General features: G+C 42.5%; 1 long non-coding RNA gene across 1 annotated transcript; it reads right to left on the bottom strand.

Annotated features, from left to right (window-relative positions):
- Nucleotides 1-6,614: 6,614 nt before the first annotated feature.
- Nucleotides 6,615-15,327, bottom strand: LOC138924006 (uncharacterized). Its single transcript, XR_011438453.1, has 2 exons — nt 15,229-15,327; nt 6,615-8,106 (listed from the first exon to the last, which is right to left on the bottom strand). It is a non-coding gene; the product is annotated as an uncharacterized lncRNA (long non-coding RNA).
- Between the last annotated feature and the right edge of the window lie 628 nt (nt 15,328-15,955).

Raw genomic sequence — 15,955 nt, 5'->3', positions numbered from 1 at the left:
CAGCTCCCCTGTCTGCCTGAAGAGGGCGCGAGCTGCCCAGGAATGCACCCAGAGTGGCCTGCTCTGGCAGTGCAGCATAGGAGCCTCCTGGGTAGCTTGGGGCTGGCCCTCAGGCGAGGAGGGGGCCCTCCCGCGGCCTCATCCCTGGGAGGTGGAGTGCGCGTGTTGCCCATCACAGTCCACCCTGCATCTTTGCTCCGAGCCATTCTCACCCTGGTCACTCCCTCCTGTTGAGGAGTCAGATGCTGTTTCACGTCCTGTCCTTGTCGGGGTACCCTAGGCTCTGTGCCTCCGCTGGCCTTGGGGGGCAGGGAGAGGGCAGTACATCAAACTGTGGCTCCTCTAGTGGCCAGCGTGTGACCCTGCTTATGGGAAATAACGGCACCTTCCTGGAAGGTAGTCAGTGGATGAAATGAGGTGGTTCATGCAAAGACGAGGCACACAGTAGGGACACACTGAAAGCAGCCAGTATGATGATGATCATTTTCTCCATCACACAGCTAACAGACCATCCAGTTTTCCTCCAAGGGCCACCTTCTCAGAATTCCAGGGCCCCAGAGCACCGACTCAGAATCTCCGGGTGGGGGAGGGCGGGAATCGGAATCTGAGTTTTCGTCAGGTGCCCGTGTGATCCTGCCACCCTGGAGTTTCAGAACTGCCTCCTCAGGAGAGGAGAACGGGCACCACCACACTGCTTCCTGGCATCCTGTGCCCAGGGGAAATCGGGAGCAGAGGAGGGTAAGAAGGAACGATGTCGCCAGAGGGCCAGATCAACACCCCAGGGCCCGTGGAGCTGTGTGTGTTGTGTGTGCATGCCCGTGCTTGTGTGTTGGGGCAGGAGCTCATCCTTGGGGAGTGTCAGCCCCACCTGGGGATGTGGGTGACCTCTGTGCAGGACGTGGCTCCAGGTCTCTACACCATGAGACCCCTACAGGCTGCCCCTCCCTCCTCTCCCAGCCTGACCGTGACGGACTTGGACCCCTCTGTGTCTGGCCCAGCCTCACCCATGCCTCTTGTTCTGGATCTCTGGGCTCAACCCCAGGGACTCCAGCTCTCCCATGTCCCCTTTGCTTTGGAGTCAGGGTCTCCCAGGTCTGAAGCTCCCTTGGGGTGCAAGCATTTTCTCAGCTCTCATCCTGCTGACCTCAGGGTTGACCCTGGGTTCTGGGGAGGGCTGTAGGATATTCCTGACATACAGAAAGGCAGCCCAATCGTGGCCTTCTTTAAATGGCTTCTGTTGCCACATTGAAACTTCTTGGGGCCTGCATTTCTGAGTCCTGCTAAAGCAGCCTCATCTGTCTGGGAAGCCCGAAGTCCATGGGCGCATGAGAGAGACGGAGGCCACGAGACCTTTTGCACCCCCGACCCCAGGTGTATGTGTGGTGCCCAAATCTGTGTGGGCCTCCTGTGTGTGTGTGTTCCGAGGCACAGCACAGCCCAGGCTGCCCACCACTGAGAAGAGGTGCTCAGGCCCACTCCCAAACGGTGTCCTGGGGGTGTCTGTGCCTGAGCTTCACGGGAGGAGGATCCAGGACCCTGGGACAAGGCCGGGAGGTTGATGTTCATGAAAGGGCTGGCTGTAGGAGTCTCAGCTGCTGGAGGCCATGCTCTGCAGGAGGCTGAGAAGCCCAGGGTCCCCCAGGGTCTGGGACCCCTAGTCCCGCCCTACCCTGCTGCCCGCCCCTCCACTGCCCTGCCTGGTTCAGAGCCGGGTGCCTGGTCATCAGGATGGCATCGACTGCTTCCCTGCCTCCTGCTATAACGGGGACTCACCCAGCCTCAGGCCAGGCCTTCCAAGTCCTCAGCCACGTGTCAGTCATGTCCCCCAACAGCCTGGGTCTCAGTTTTCCCACTGGGCAAGGACATAACTTTCCTCCGACGCTGATAGGTGGCCATGACCCCTCCTGCTCTGGGATGTTGATTCTGGCTCTTTGTGGTCCCTCCCACCAGAGATTTCTAGGATTTCTTTAGGAAAGCCCCTTCATTCAGCCTCGTCCGCCCCTCGAGGGCTAAGAGGGCCCTAGCCCACCCCTTCCTCTCACTCCCCCACACCCTCTCCGCTGAGCGCTGCCCCCACCCCCAGAGACTCTCTCCTGCCAGGCTGGAGGCCTCAGCCGAGCTGCCCCCACCTTCCCTTTCCAGCTCCTCCCCATTCATGCTGAACCTGCCTTGATTCCCACACACCCGCCTCAAGGTCCCTCGCCCACTGATGGGGGAGAGGTGTTCTCAAGTAAGCCAGGGGGCAGCTACCGTTTTCCTAGGAGGAAATTTTAGGATTTTTCCACTTCTGAAGGATGGTGCTTGTTCCATAGTTGTGAGCTAGTCATAGCTAATACATGAAATTTCCTTCTGAAAGTGACACTTCAGTCATGGCCCTCATAAGTGATATGATTTATGCAATTAGGAAAGAGGACTCATTCTGATGGAAACTTTGAAAATAATCATTTGCCATGATAAGTAAAGGGACTCAATAAAGGCACGTTGTGTGTCTAACCAGCCTCCAGGGTATCTAGTTTTACTAATTTTTCAATTCTTTTATTGAGTTCATAATGCTTTATAACATTGTGTGATTCCGAGCGTCCGTTACTATGTATCACTTTCTGTATACACTTCACCGTGCTCACTACCACTACTCCAATTTTCATCTGTCACCGTCTACATGTGCCCTTCTACCCCTTTTGTTCCCTTCCAGCCCCCTTCCCGGTCACCACTAATGTGTTCTTTTTGTCCATGTGTTTGTTCATCTTCCACAGATGAGTGAAATCATCCAATATTTGTCTTTCTCTGTGTGTCTTATTTCCCTTACCATCATACCCTGAAGGTCCATCCATGTTGTTGCAAATGGGATGATTGTCTCTTTTATGCGGCTGAGTCGTAGTCCGTTGTATATACACAGCTCATTCTCTTCATCCATTCATCTTTAGAAGGGTACTTGGGTCGCTTCACGTCGTCCCTCTTGTGAGTAACGCTGTAATGAACATCAGGGTGCCTAAATATCTTTGGAATGTTGATTTCATGTTCTTTGGATAAACACCCTGTAGTGGGAATGCTGGGTGATATGGTATTTCTATTTTTAATTTTTTGAGAAATCTTCATGCTCTTTTCCATAGTGGCTGCACCAGTTTGTAATCCCAGCAGCAGTGTATGAGGATTCCCTTTTCTCCACATCCTCTCCAACATGTATTGTTTCTTGTCTTGGTGATTATAGCCTTTTGGACCAGGGTACGGTGATATCTGATTGTAGTTTGATTTGTATTTCTGTCCTAATTAGTGATGTTGAACATCTTTTCCTGTCTGTTGGTCATCTGTGTATCTTCCTTGAAAAATGTTCAAATCCTCTGCCCAATTTTTGATCAGGTTTCATGTTGTGTTTTTGATGGCTTGTACGTATTCTTCATATATTTTGGAGACTAAACTCTTGTCAGATATATGATTTACAAATGTTTTCTCCCAGTTGTCAGGTCATCTTTTCATTTTGCTCATGGTTTCCTTTGCCTTGCAGAGACTTTTAGTCTGATGTAGTCCCGTTTGTTAATTTTTCCCTTTGTTTCCCTTGCTTGAGTAGACATGGTATTCCAAAAGATACTGTGAAGACCAGTGTCAAAGAGTCTACTGCTTATATTTTCTTCTGGCAGTTTTATGGTTTCATGTCTTACATTCGAGTCTTTCACTCACTTGGAGTTAATTGTTTTTCATCTTATTCCTAGGTATTTTATTCTTTTAATTTCAATTGTATTCTTAATTTCTCTTTCTGCTACTTCATTGATAGTATATAGAAATGCAACTGATTTTTGTATGCTGATTTTGTTTCCTGCCACTTTACCGTATTCATTTATTATTTCTAAAACTTTTTTGGTGGATTCTTTAGGGTTTTCTATAAGTGAAATCATGTCATCTGCAAATAGTGACAGTTTCACTTCTTCCTTTCCAACTTCACTTCCTTCCTTCCTTTCCTTTCCTTTTATTTCTTGTTCTTGCCTGATTGCTCTGGCTGAGACTTCCAATACTATATTAAATAAGGGTGATGACAGTGGGCATCCTTGTCTGGTTCCTGTTCTCACAGGGATAGTTTTCAGTTTTTCTCCATTGAGAATGACGTTAGCTGTGAGTTTGACATGTATGGCCTTTATTCTGATGAGTACTTTCCTTCTATCCACGTTTCGTTCAGAGTTTTTATCATCAACGGATGCTGTATCTTGTCAAATGCTTTCTCTGCATCATAGAGATGATCATGTGATTTTTATCCTTCACTTTGATAATGTGATGTATCACGTTGATTGATTTGCAGATGTTGAGCCGTACTGCATCCCTGGAATATATCCCACTTGATCATGCGGTATGACTTTTTGAATGTATTGTTGTATTTGGATTACTAGTATTATGTTGAGGATTTTTGCATGGATGTTCATCAGTGATACTGGCTTTTCATTTTCTTTCTTTTGTGTTGTCCTTGTCTGGTTTCGGTATCAGGGTAATGTTGGCGTCATAGAATGAGATAGGAAGCTCCTCTTCCTCTTCAATTTTTCGGAAGAGTTTGAGAAAGATAGATATTAAGTCTTCTTTGAGTGTTTGGGAGAATTCACTAGGGAAGCCGTCCGGTCCTGCACTTTTCTTTTTGTGGAGGTTTTTGATGACTGTTTTGCTCTCCTTCCTCGTGTTGGTCTACTCCAATCCTCTAATTTTTCTTGATTCACTTTTGGAAGGTTGTAAGAGTCTAAGAATCGACCCATTTCTTCTAGATTATCCAAGTTTTGGCATATAGCTTTTCATAGTACCCTCTTATAATCTTTTGTATTTCCGAGGTGTCCGTGGTAATTTGTCCTCTTTCCATTCTGATTTTTTTTATTTGAGCCTTCTCTGCTTTTTTCTTGGTGAGTCTATTTAGAGGTTTGTGAATTTTGTTTATCTTTTCAAAGAACCAGCTCTGGATTTCATTGATTTTTTTTCTACTGTTTTTTAGTCTATATTTCATTTATTTCTGCTCTGAATTTCTTATTTCATTCCTTCTGCTGATTTTGGGCCTGGTTCTTCTTTTTCCGATTCCTTTAGGTGCTCTGTCAGATGGTGTATTTGAGATTTTTCTTGTTTGTTGAGGTAGGGCTATATTGCTATAATCTTCCCTCTTACAACTACTTTTGCTGTATCCTATACATTTTTTTAAAGATTTTTATTCTTTTCCTTTTTCTCCCCAAAAGCCTGCCGGAACATAGTTGTATATTCTTTGTTGTCGGTCCCTCTGGTTGTGGCATGTGGGATGCTGGCTCAACGTGGCTTGATGAGCAGTGCCATGTCCGCGCCCAGGAGTCAAACCAACGAGACACTGGGCCACCTGCAGTGGAGCACACAAACTTAACCACTCGGCGACAGGGCCAGCCCCTGTATCCTATAAATTTTGCAAGTCATGTTTTATTTTCATTTGTCTCCAGGTATTTTTTTATTTCTCCTTTGATTTTTTCATTGACCCAATCCTTGTTCAGTAGCGTTTTGTTTAGTCTCCACATATTTGTGTCTCTTCTGATTTTCTGCCTGTAGTTGATTTCTGGTTTCAGGCTGTTGTGATCAGAAAAGGTGCTTGGTATTATTTCAGTCTTCTGACATTTGTTGAGTCTTGTTTGCAGCCTAATGTGTGATAAGTCCTGGAGAATGGTCCATGTGCATTTAAAATAATGTGTGTTCTGTGGTTTTGGATGGAATGTTCTGTGTGCATCTACTACTCCACCTGGTCTGTAGTGTTGTTGAACAGCACTGCTTCCCTGTTGTTCTTCTGTTTGGATGACCTCTCCATTGCTATAGTCATGTTGAAGCCCCCTCTTGTTTATTGTGTTGCTGTCTCTTTCTCCTTTCATTTCTGTTAATAATTGCTTTTTATGTTTAGGTACTGCTATGTTGAGTGCATAGCTATTTACAAGTGTTATATCCTCTTCTTGGGTTTTTCCCTTTATCATTATGTGGTGACCTGCTTTGTCTCTTGGGACCATTTTTGTTTGAAAGACTGTTTTCTCTGATATTCGTATTGTTAGCCCAACTTTCTTTCCTTGCTATTTGCACAGAGGATCATTTTCCATCTCTTGACTTTCAGTTTGTGAGTGTGGTTAGGTCTGAAGTGCCTCTCTCGTAGTTAGCACATATATGGGTCTTGTTTTTTTGTCCACTAGGCCACTCTATGCCTTTTGATTGGAGCATTTAGTCCGTTGACATTGAAAGTAGCTATTGATAAGGATGTCCTTGCCATTTTGTTACTTTTTTCTGGTTGATTTAGTAGTTCTCTGTTCCTTTCTTCTTCTCTTGCTCTCTTCTCTTGTGGTTTGCTGCCTTTTTTAGTATTACGTTTGGATTTCTGTCTCTTAATTTTCTGTTTCTGATTCTGTTGGTTCCTGGTGTGTGATGACCATGAAGTTCATAGATAACATCTTAGGCACATAGCAATCTATCAGAAGCTGGTGATCTCTCTAGTTTGACCTCTTCTAAAAACTCTACTCTTTTACTCTGCTCCTCCCACATTTCATGTTTTTGATATCATATCTAACCTCTTTTGTTGTGCATCTGTATCCATTACTCTTTTATCGTAGATATAGGTAATTTTCGTACTTTTGTCTTTTTCCCTTCTTATTATCTTCATAGGTGATTGATCTGCTACCTTGACCGTATTTTTGCCTTTACCAGTGATTTTATTGCTTTTTTTTTTGCATAAGTTTCTTATTCCTATCTGTGGTCTTCTCTTTCCGAGTTCAATAAGTCCCTGCATCATTTTTTGTAAGACTTGTTTCTTGGTGACAAACTCCCTTAATTTTTGCTTGTCTGGGAAACTCTCCCTCCTTTCACTCTGAACGATAACCTTGCCAAGTAGAGTATTCTTGGCTGTAGGTTTTTTCCTTTTGGCACTATAAATAGAATGTGCCACTCCCTTGTAGCCTGTAATATTTGTGCTTAGAAGTCAGCAGATAGCCTTATGGGATTTTGTTTGTATGTAACTTGTTACGTTTCCCTCGCAGCTTTTAGGAGTCTCTCTCTATCTTTAAATTTTTCACATTTTAATTGTAATGTATCTTAGTGTGAGCCTCTTTGGTCTTCTTTTGTTTGGTGCTCTCTGTGCTTCCTGTACCTAGATGTCCATTTCCTTCCTTACGTTAGGAAAGTTTTCAGGTATTAGTTCTTCTAATAAATCCTCTGCCCCTTTGTCTCTCTCTTCTCCTTCTAGGACACATAAAATAGGAATGTTAGTGTGCTTGATGCTGTCCCACAGGTCCCATAGACTTTCCTCATTGTCGTTAATTCTTCTTTCTATTATCTGTACAGCTTGGGTGATTTTGTCTATTCTTTTCTTTAAAAGTTTCGTAGAATGTTCCTAGGGCAGCTGGAATTTCCTCAGGCTTAAATTTATGTAAAAGCACTCCTCTTAATTCCAATTATTAGGGCATCATTTTAAAATTTTCCTGAGAGTTAACTAGCTGGTAAAATATATTCACAGTTTTCCATATTCAGCCTCACAGTGATCATAGGTAGGACCACTTGCAGGTCCTACATATGTAGGATAATATGTAGGCTGTGCCCAGGTGAAGAAATATTTGTGCTCTTTAAAACTGAGTTGTTGTTTACAAATATTTTGGATCAATATGTCAGACAAGGAAAGATTGAAATGAAAAACCAACAATCAGGTAAGTTTCACCATTGTCATAGTCATGGTCATAGCCTGGGAAAGTCAGACTTTGGAGATGGAACACACGGCATAAAAAAGAAGCTTATTGTATGCTCATCAGAAAAGAAAACATTAAAACTGATCAACAATATTCTGAAACAAACAGTCACAAATTCTGAAAAACACAGCCACACTCAGATTTCTCTCATCAGTGTTATTCAGCCATATGGCATGAGTTCTCATTCTGTCAACCCTGGCTCCACAATCTACATTCCTGAAGTCATCTCTTCCCAGCCCTTGTAGTCCTGGAGTCCTGAGTGTCAGGTCCCTGGGTGTCTGCTCTGATGGTCATGTCAGCTTCTTCTAGGAAGGGTATCAGCATGTGTCTCTTCCCTGTGTCCCCTTCTCAGGCTGTCCTTCTCTGAGCTCCCAGAAGCCCCAGTCTCTGGTCTGGAGCATCTAGCAATGACCTTCAGTCACACACGAAGGAAGAAGAGAAGCCATGTGTTGATGCCAAGGCAGGTTAACTTATTAGAGTAGCTCTCTCAGAATGGAGGAGGTCGGAATCTCTATTGGGGTGAGGTAGATAAGTGCATGGGTCCCCATAATTATTCCAGGAAGACTCCACTGATAATTAAATTGAGGAGATAATGTATTAGTGTACAGTGAAAACACAGACTAATCCTTATGTAAAGTGTGTGCCACAACTGCTGCCAATTGACGTGAATGTTTTAAACCGAGAAATGAAATATTTTCAGAAGCCAATTGATTGACATTCTTTGTTTTGGGCCATTCACTTGAATTCGAGTGTGCTTTTCCCCACCTTGCAGGGCTACCCAAATTACTGAAAGCTTGTACATATTGGTTAACAAGCCCAAACACAGGCTTGTTGACCTGCCACACTGTAGGACCAGTAAGGAAAAAAGCTGAATCACCAGGCATGTGACAAGGAAAGAAGTTTACCATCAAAAGGCATCCAGATGAGGTGAGTGGGCGGAGCAAAATGGTGGGGTGAGCTGACCTGAGACTCTCTCCCCTCCAAACTACAACAAAGGACTGGAAAAAACCTGAATTTCAGCCAAGAAACCTAACGCCAGGTCATCAGAGACCTACAGTACCAAAAAGACGGAGGATGGAGACCCTGCAGCAGACCTGGGAGGAGCTGGAACGGGGTAGGAGAGAACTTCGCTCCCTCCCCTAGAGACTGGGATGGCTGCCGTGGGTGCGGAAAGGAGCGGGTGAGGGGCCGCGTGACTGGAGATTGTCCAGGACTCCCGCCGCTGGTACAGTGGAAACCTGCTGACGGGAGACTGCTTCCATGTGTGGGGACCACATAAACCCAGGGTCCCGGAGACCAGAGCACAAAACTGATCCGAATCCAGATCAGCGCGTGAGAAAAACAGCCCTCCTCACCAGCAAACTGCGCTGGGTGCCACCATCCTGCCCGTAGGCGGAGAGCTCAGAACGGGCGGCTCTCAACCCCCATCTAGTGGCGACAGGCTGTAAGTGCAACTGAATTCTACCATCATGGGAAAAAACCACTCCTCTACCATCCAGCAATTTATAAAAGCTCCAGACAGGAAGGAAAACAACAAAAACTCTGAATTAAATCCTCAGGACTTGGAAATAGCTAAACTAAGTGAAAATGAGTTCAGAGTAGCTATAATCAAAAAACTGAATGAGGTAGAGAGAAAGATAGAGAAACAAGGCAATGGGTTCGGGAGTTACTTCACAAAAGAGATTGAAATTATAAAGAATCAAACAGAGTTACTAGAGATGAAAAACACAATGGACCAGATAAAACAGAATATGGATTTCCTGAGTACCCTTGTAGACACCATAGAGGAGCAAATTAGCATAATCGAAGATAGACAGGCTGAATGGCTCCAGACAGAGGAAGAAAGAGAACTAAGAATTAAAAAGAATGAGGAAAATCTCTGAGCGAAAGTGGATTCAATGAGGAGAAAGAAGTTAAGTATCATAGGAATTCCCGAGAACGTGGAAAAGGAAAATGGAGCAGAAAGTGTGCTTAATGAAATTCTAGAAGAGAACTTCCCAAATCTAGGGATTGAGGGAGAAATGTGTGTGGAGGAAGCTTTCAGATCTCCTAGATTTGTCAATGTAAAAAGATCTACTGCAAGGCATATAGTAGTACAAATGGCAAAAAGGAAAGACAAAGAAAGAATACTCAGGTCAGCAAGACAGAAGAAAATAACCTACAAAGGAACTCCTATCAGACTTTCAGCATATTTCTCTACAGGAACCTTACAAGCTAGGAAAGGATGGAGTGACATATTCAAAAGTTTAAATGATAAAAATGTTCAGCCAAGGGGCTGGCCCTGTGGCCAAGTGGTTGAGTTCGCATGCTCCGCTGCAGGCAGCCCAGGGTTTCGTTGGTTCGAATCCTGGGCACGGACATGGCACTGCTCATCAGACCACACTGGGGCAGCGTCCAACATGCCACAACTAGAGGGAACCGCGGCAAAGAATATACAACTATGTACCAGGGGGCTTTGGGGAGAAAAAGGGAAAAATAAAATCTTTAAACAAACAAACAAAAAATCTTCAGCCAACAATACTCTATCCAGCAAGAATATCCTTCAGATATGAGGGAGAAATTAAATCTTTTCCAGACAAACAAAAGTTACGGGAATTTGTAACCAAAAGACCTCCACCACAAGAAATCCTCAAGAAGGCTCTCATACCTGAAAAAAGAAAAAATGGAGAAAGGCGTGACAAACCACAGAGTAGGGAACAAGATAGATAGCACCAGAATAGGATAGCAAATATTCAACTATAGCATTAGGATGAAGGGAAGGAAACTACCAAAGCAAAGACAATCTTATCACTCTAACTACAAACTCGTAACATGAGTTCAAACAAGAAATGAAAATAATAATTGAGGAGGGGAAGAGCAAAGGGACTAAATCAGTCTAGGTCAAGTAAGTAAGAGACCACCAGAGAATAAACTATATTACACATGAGATTCTAAATACAAACTTCAGCATAGCCAGTAAACTAAAAAAACAGAACAGAGCCACAAAACATACATAAGCAAAAATCTAAGAAATTGCAGTATTAAATGGGTAGGCTAAAGCACACAGGAAGAGAAACACAGGAAAACCAGATAACGAGCGACAGAGTGACAGCATTAAGTCCACATGCATCAATGATCACTCTCAATATAAACAGATTGAACTCTCCAATAAAAAGACACAGAGTGGCAAAATGGGTTAAAGAACAAGATCCAACAATTTGTTGCCTCCAGGAAACACACCTCAGCCCCAAGGACAAACACAGGCTCAGAGTGAAGGGGTGGAGGACAGTACTTCAAGCTAATAGCAAGCAAATGAAAGGAGGTGTTGCAAATCTTATCTCACACAGAGCGGATTTCAAAATAAGACAGGTAAAGAGAGACACAGAGGGACAATATATAATGATCAAAGGGACACTTCATAAAGAAGAAATAACGCTTATAAATATCTATGCACCCAACATAGGAGCACCAAGGTTCATACAGCAAGTATTAACAGACCTAAAGGAAGATGTTAAAAACAACACAATGATAGTGGGAGATCTCAACACCCCACTCACATCAATGGACAGATCATCCAGACAGAAAATCAACAAGGAAATACTGGAGCTAAATTAAAAACTAAAACCATTGGACTTAATAGACATATATAGATCACTTCATCCTAAAACTGCAGAATACACATTCTTCTCAAGTGCATATGGAACATTCTCAAGGATAGACCATATGTTGGGAAACAAGGCAAGCCTCTACAAATAAAAAAAAAATTGAAATAATAAGAAGCATCTTCTCTGATCATGATGCTATAAGGCTAGAAGTTAATTACAAGAAAAAAGCTGAGAAAAGCACAAAGATGTGGAGACTAAACAATACACTACTGAACAAGCAATGGATCCTTGAAGAAATTAAAGAAGAAATCAAAAAATACCTGAAGACAAATGAAAATGATAACATGCCATACCAACTCATATGGGATACAGCAAAAGCTGTGTTCAGAGGAAAATTCATCGCAATAAAGGCACATCTTAACAAACAAGAAAAATCCCAAATAAGCAATCATAAATGACACCTAACTGAACTAGAGAAAGAAGAACAAATAAAGCCCAAAGTCAGCAGAAGGAGAAAAATAATAAAAATAAGAGCAGAAATAAATACACTTGAAATGAAAAAGGCAGTAGAAAGGATCAATGAAACAAAGAGCTGGTTCTTTCAGAAGATAAAGAAAATTGACAAAGCCCTAGCCAGACTTACAAAGAAAAAAAGGGAGAAAGCTCAAATAAACAAAATCAGAAATGAAAGAGGAGAAATAACAACAGACTCTGCAGAAATACAACGGATTATAAGAGAATACTACTAAAAACTTTATGCCAACAGAATGGATAACCTAGAGGAAATGGTTAAATTCTTGGACTCCTGCAATCTCCCAAAGCTCACTCAAGAAGAAGCAGACAATTTGAACAAACCAATCACAAGGAAAGAGATTGAAACAGCCATCAAAAACATTCCAAAGAATAAAAGCCCAGGACCAGATGGCTTTCCTGGGGAATTCTACCAAACTTTCAGGAGGATTTAACACCTATCCTTTTCAAGCTATTCCAAAAAATTAGGGAGGATGAAACCCTTCCTAACACATTCTACGAAGCCCACATCACACTGATACCAAAGCCTGACAAGGACACCATGAAAAAAGAGAACTACAGGCCAATATCACTGATGAACATAGATGCAAAATTTCTCAACAGAATTTTGGCAAGCAGAATTCAGCGATTCATCAAAAGGATCATACATCCTGATCAGGCGGGATTCATACCAGGGACACAGGGATGGTTCAACATCCACAAATGTGTCAACGTGATACACCACATCAACAAGCTGAGGAATACGAACCACATGATCATCTCAATAGATGCAGAGAAAGCATTTGACAAGATCCAACAGCCGTTTATGATAAAAACTCTGAACAAAATGGGCCTAGAAGGGAACTACCTCAACATAATAAAGGCCATATTTGACACACCCACAGCCAACATCATATTCAATGGGCAAAAACTGAGTGCCATCCCCCTGAAAACAGGAATGAGACAAGGATGCCCTCTATCACCACTCTTCTTTAACATAGTACTGGAGGTCCTGGCCAGAGAAATCAGGCAAGAAAAAGGAATAAAAGGAATCCAAATACGGAGGGAAGAAGTGAAACTCTCGCTGTTTGCAGATGACATGATCTTACATCTAGGAAACACCAAAGAATCCATCGGAAAATTCTTAGCAGTAATCAATAACTACAGCAAACTTGCAGGGTATAAAATTAATTTGGATAAATCAGTAGCATTTCTATATTCTAATAACGAACAAACAGAAAAAGAATTCAAGAACACAATCCCATTCACAATCGCAACAAAAAGAATAAAATACCTCAGGGTAAATTTAACCGAGGAAGTGAAGGCCCTATAGAATGAAAATTACAAGGCCTTTCTGAGAGAGCTGGACGACAACATAAGGAGATGGAAAGACATTCCATGTACATGGATTGGAAGAATAAACATAGCTAAAATGTCCGTTCTACCTAAAGCAATCTACAGATTCAACGCTATCCCAATCAGAATCCCAATGACATGCTTTACAGAGTTAGAACAAAGAATCGTCAAATTCATATGGGGCAACAAAAGACCCCGAATTGCTAATGCAACCCTGAGAAAAAGAACAAAATGGGAGGCATTACAATCCCTGACTTCAAAACATGCTACAAAGCTACAGTAATCAAAACAGCATGGTACGGGTACAAAAACAGGTGCACAGATCAATGGAACAGGATTGAAAGCCCAGAAATAAAACCACACATCTATGGACAGCTTATCTTCGAGAAAGGAGCTGAGAGCATACAATGGAGAAAAGAAAGTCTTTTCAACAAATAGTGCTGGGAAAACTGGAAAGCCATATGTAAAAGAATGAAAATTGACCATTCTTTTTCACCATTCACCAAAATAAACTCAAAATGGATCAAAGACCTAAAGGTGAGACCTGAAACCATAAGGCTTCTAGAAGAAAACGTAGGCAGTACACTCTTTGACATCAGTATTAGAAGGATCTTTTCAGACACCAGGTCTTCTCAGACAAGGGAAACAATAGAAAGAATAAACAAATGAGACTTCATCAGACTAAAGAGCTTCTTCAAGGCATGAAAACAGGATTGAAACGAAAAAACAACCCACTAACTGGGAAAAATTATTTGCAAGTCATATATCTGACAAAGGCTTAATATCCATAATATATAAAGAACTCTCACAACTCAACAACAAAAAATCAAACAACCTGATAAAAAAATGGGCAGGACCCGTGAACAGACATTTCTCCAAAGAAGATATACAGATGGCCAATAGACATATGAAAAGATGCTCATCATCACTAATCATCAGGGAAATGCAAATCAAAACTGCACTAAGATATCACCTTACACCTGTTAGAATGGCAAAAATAACTGAAACAAAAAGTGACAAATGATGGAGAGGTGTGGAGAAAAAGGAACCCTCATACTCTGCTGGTGGGAATGCAAACTAGTGCAGCCACTATGGAAAACAGTATGGAGATTCCTCAAAAATTAAAAATAGAACTATCATATGATCCAGCCATTCCACTACTGGGTATCTATCCAAAGAGCTTGAAGTCAGCAATTCCAAAAGTCCCATGCACCTCAATGTTCATTGCAGCATTATTTACAATAGCCAAGACGTGGAAGCAACCTAAGTGCCCATCAACAGACGAGTGGATAAAGAAGATGTGGTATATATACAATGGAATACTACTCAGCTGTAAAACAGAACAAAATCATTCCATTTGCAATAACATGGATGGACCTTGAGGGATTATGTTAAGTGAAATAAGCCAACTAGGGAAGGATAATCTCTTTATGACTCCACTCATATGAGGAATTTAAAAATGTTGACAAAGAGAACAGATTAGTGGCTACCAGGGGAAGGGTTTGGTGGGGGGTGGGCACAAAGGGTGAAGTGGTGCACCTACAACACAAACGACAAACGTTAATGTACAACTGAAATATCACAAGATCGTAACCTATCATTAACTCAATTAAAAAAAAAAAAAGGCAGCCAGATGAGCAGATGGGAGTTAGAACTCAGATCCACGTCCTCCAAGGGAAAAAGGTAGGGGTTTTTATCCGGGGTTTTAGGTAGGGGAAGCAGAGCATGTGCTGGGGTTTTAAGTAGGGGAAGGGGACCATGTGGCCATGTTAGTTGGCACCCTCCCACAAGCCTGTGTTTGGTTTGGAAGAGTGAATTTCTCTTTCCTTGATTGTCTGGATTTTTCTGGTTAGTTTCTTCTTCAGCCTGTGTTTGGCCTTGTGAGCTGAATCTTGAGGTCAGGACCTGACTTTCTGGGAAAGACAGCTCACTCACATAGTAAGGAGTGACAGAAAGATCTGGTTAGATTTAAACAAGAATTGATTATGCTGAATATGCACAGCTGCAGTCAGCAAACCTTCTCTCAAAGTTTTTTGCTCTAGGAAAGATTTTCTAACTTCTTGCACAATTTCTTATGAGCCTACCTCTAATGATCAGTCCTCAGTCTTGGGGTTGGGGGCAAAGGCCGCTCTAGCTGCTTCCTGTTGGAAAGGGCAAAGATAAGATCAGAGGAATGAAACTGTTTTACTTTTATTTTAATATATTTTTGGGTAACAGTTGGGGAGAGCGAGATATGCTCTGCATGACTAATATTTTAGTACTCTGATCAATGGCTTTGGAACAACACTTAAAACTCACATTTTATGGTTAACATAGATGACCACACAGATTAGCAAAATAGCCCACATTTTAGTATCCCTTCCATAATGGACCTCAATCCTCAAGGAGTCCAGGAGAAGATGTCTGTAAACCAATCAAGGTTAATGCCTGCAACCTCAAGGGACATCTGATGTGAACAAGTAGCCTGCTGTCTACTAGTCCAGTAAGTAAGTAAGAACCTGGGAGTCGCTTATTACTTCTCTTGAGCAGACTGTCTTCTGAACAGCAACATGCGGTCAGTCACAGGTCCACTTGACCGTTCAGAGAAAGCAAGCTCTAGAGTATGAAACCAGCCAAGATCTGGGAGATGCCAATAGTGATGTACTTCTATGGCATGATTGTCTTTCCTTGTGGCATTTTTCACATGGTGCCATCCAATCAAACATTTCAATAGGACCCAGTCTCCATGACAAAGATGGTGCAGAGAAACATCTGACAGTGTCTAGTTCCTCAGTCTGAGTTCCCTTCAGGTCTTTTGGATCATCTCTAGAA

This window comes from Equus caballus, chromosome 5, assembly GCF_041296265.1.
Source record: "Equus caballus isolate H_3958 breed thoroughbred chromosome 5, TB-T2T, whole genome shotgun sequence".
Taxonomy (NCBI): domain Eukaryota; kingdom Metazoa; phylum Chordata; class Mammalia; order Perissodactyla; family Equidae; genus Equus; species Equus caballus.
Note: the sequence above shows the minus strand (reverse complement) of the source record. Positions and strands in the feature narration are given on the sequence as shown.